Source organism: Meleagris gallopavo, chromosome Z (assembly GCF_000146605.3).
Source record: "Meleagris gallopavo isolate NT-WF06-2002-E0010 breed Aviagen turkey brand Nicholas breeding stock chromosome Z, Turkey_5.1, whole genome shotgun sequence".
Classification (NCBI taxonomy): Eukaryota; Metazoa; Chordata; class Aves; order Galliformes; family Phasianidae; genus Meleagris; species Meleagris gallopavo.
In genome coordinates this window covers 67856155-67859775 of record NC_015041.2, presented here as the reverse complement: position 1 = coordinate 67859775, position 3621 = coordinate 67856155, and positions in this window count along the sequence as shown.

Below are 3621 nucleotides of genomic sequence, written 5' to 3'. Positions count from 1 at the left end.
AACCTTACTCCTGCTCTGCCCACCACCAACACTGCTGTGTGAGTGGCATTCGCATTGCATTGTGCTCTGTCTCCTGCACCTTTCATGAGGGAGTGCTCATGTGTCACCAGGAAATGTCGGGCAGCACACTTTATTAGCCTCACAATCCCAGGGCCCATCAATACTTGTCGGGGCCCGATGAGATCATGCCACCATTGTTAATCAGAATGGAGGAGGAGGTGAGAAGCGGGATATACCTGCAGGAAGGAATCCATTTTATGAAATGTACTGCGGCTTCACATGCAAAGTGCTTTTTCAGTACAAAAGAGTGGGCAGATGACCAGCCTATCACTGAAGTTTAAGCTAACTTCCATTTAGAATTAGACAGCTCATATTTTTACAAGAAGAGGAGAAATATGGCATAGCATAGACAGGCGAGTGGATCCTTCTATCAGCTTCTGTAAGGCCCATTACTTAGAAAAGCACTTAAGTGCACCACTGGCTCCAAGCGCAGGGAGTGTTAGTTAATGGAAAGCTGTTAGACTGAGGTCTGTGGGAGAAGCCTGAGATACCCTGCTGACACCCCTGGTGAAAATGCTGTCCCTTACAGAGCATCTTTTGCACACCCAGCTGAGTGTAAGCACAGCACTTAGTGTGTCACATCTTTCATGCAGCGCAAGGTCCCCCTCTATCACTTTGGGTCCAGGTGGCATTGTGATGGGAAATGAATGGTGCTCAACAGGCCTAGCAGAAGAAATGCAGAGGAACAGAATGAGCCGTATGCAATAACTCCTCCTGATGCTGTAGCAGTCACAGCCAAAGGGATGCAGCTGAAAGATCTCAGGGAGTCCCCAATGTTATTTTAAGAATTCTCACAGAAAACCCTTGATCTGAGCCATGTCAGCACTCCTGAGGATCTCCCTGGGGTCTTCTGGAAGAAAGTGCCTCATCCACAGCTCATGCGGACTCTGTTCTCACAGTGCAGTGGATGCAGTCTTGTGAATGTTAAACACAGCACCACACTCGTGCCTTTTGTTAGGAGGAAGGAGTAGGTTTTTAAGAGAGCATTTCTCCTTCTCTAATCTAAATGCGCAGTTTCAGGGGATAGAAAGGGTGGAACACATTATTAGAAAAAGTCCGACGGGAATTAAAAGCAAAAAGCAGCAATCAGAACTCAGCAGATGCTGTTACAAACCAAACACACTTGGCTTCACTGAAAAGCACTTGCCTCTATTTCTAAGTATACAGAAATAAGTATGTCTAAATGAGATGCAAATATGTTTCCCCGTGACCTCTCAGAGCTGCTGACCCTGCTGGGTTCTACTCGGAGGGGAACACACTTTTAGCAATAGCAGCCCACTTCCAGGGCTCTCCTGGAGCAGAGGCAGAGCCAAAACCACTTCTGTGCAGGTCCTGATGTACATGATGACTGCACTGGGTTCAGGGACAACAAAGCCATGAATTTACTGCCCATTGATTAGTGTAATTCCTGCAGGCCCCATGAAATTCTTTTAAATGGATATCAGATACAAGAATAAAGCTGAGAAATCAAATGCAAATCTGCTTTGCTCAGGGCAAAATCTTGCGTTCATATTTCTATTCCATATCAGACTGTTCCAGTTAAGAGCGCAACTGACAAACAGAATTAAAAAGCACTTAATTTGCCAGTTTTGGTAGAGTACTTGAGTAGAGAAGAGGCTATTAGATCGTGCAGCCTCATCTTGTGCATCCGAGGGCTTTACATTTCATCCAGCAGTCCTCCAGGAGCCCCACGGCCTCCCTGGCAGCTCAGCACCCATCTTGGCAAAGGCACATCTTGCAGGAAGGCACACAAGCTCCACATGAGGACGCTGGTTTGGGCAGTTAGCATTCTGCACCAGGGTGATGGGAGGAGAGCTGCTCAGCTCTTCTGACAGGACTGGATCCCAAAGCAACCAGCAAGGGGCAGAAAACTTTTCTAAGCCCATTTGCAAACGATTTTCATAAAACTCTTCTGTAAAACCTCTGGGCTCTGTAATTCAACGCCAGCCCTGAGCTCTGGCCTTTTACTGGAGATGTATCTTGGCCTCATCTCGCGCTTCCAAAACTGAGAGCCAAGTTTTGAAAATTAAGCTCTTGGGCTGAATATGGGTTAGGCATGCCCTTGATCCAAGTACAGCAGTTCTCCAAGCTGTTTGTACTGATTTACAGTGAAAACAGTCTTTCAATGACTCTAGGTAGTTTTTCCGATTTTTCCACCAGAAAAAGAAACAAAATCAATCACTTTAAACTGCTTCGCTTTCTATTGTCTTTGGGAGTCTTTATGGAACAGGTTCTAGTTTAAAACTTACCATTTTCTTGTGACAAGCATGCAACTTAGTTTTACCATCTCTATGACATTTCCCTAAGCCACCTACCTGTGATTAGTGCTGGCTCGCTTTTTGTTTAGTTCTGCTCTCAGACGTCCATTGGTTTGCTCCCAGTGCTGGAGGCTGCTGCTACTGGCACTGACGTCAGCAAATGATACTTCCAATGTCCTTAGGATAAAATGCAGGCAAGAGGCAGACAATAAAAGGTTTTCCACCTGTGTCTTCTAGTAACATAAGTCAGATAAAAGATACATGAGCATAAAAATATATATACGTGCATTTCTGATTTGAGGGGTTTTTTCTTCCGTTTTCTTGCTGGCTTGTGTTACTCCCTTTATTTCTGCTTGTCTAATAATACAACATCATATTAGTTTAAAGCTAACTTTGGAAACTGTGTAGCATCAGGGACTCATTACTTCTCGTACTTATGGGAACTTGCTGGGGCACACAGTGTTCCCACAATAAGGTGGGCAAAGTGTTTGCCGGTGAGGCATTGCATGGCAACTTTGGGATGCCTTTCATTCATCATCTGGGTTTTCTGTTTTTTTCCTAACAATCTGTTAGATCTCTTGGGAAAGCTGCTGTACCTTAGCAAACCTCTATGGGGGTGAGTGGAGAGGATATTCAGAGCACTTTCCCCACTCGAAGCACCACAGAAGGTCACTTGCACAGCTCTCTGCAGTCAGTCATCCTCATCAATCAGAGAGGCATGTTCTGCTTCACACTCATTTAAACCAGGATGTGTTTGCATTTCTCATTAATTTGTCAGCTTCCATTTGGGAAGCATTCTCATGCAATCAATGGAAGTCAGCAGGTAAGCCTAAATATTTGCACAGGCTGTACCTAATGAGATCACTTAGACAGCATTTGACACGAGGTGTCACTGGGATGGGAATCCATCCTTGGAAAAGGAATGCCAGGACAGGTAAAGTGGGCATACCTCTGTGCATACACGCTTCCCTTCTTTCCTCCACAGAAACCCAGTGCTGACCCCACACATGTGGGCACCATGGGCATGTGGTACCAGACTGAGGCTGAGACTGCAATTAGAGCCTGTTTTCTGAGGAATGAGACTGTTGTAGGTTCCTGTAAATCAAATCTAAGCCAAGGAGCAGTTCCTTGATATGCACCTTCCAGCTCATTGCTTTGACACACATGCGGGCTGAATCCTGCTCAGCTCTCATATGCAGCTGGCCTTTCACCGATGGATCCAGTGCCCCGCTCGTGCCTTAGGAAACCCAACGCCACGCTTGCTTCTGAGTTATAGTAGATATAAAGGCTTTTTTCTCTCTCT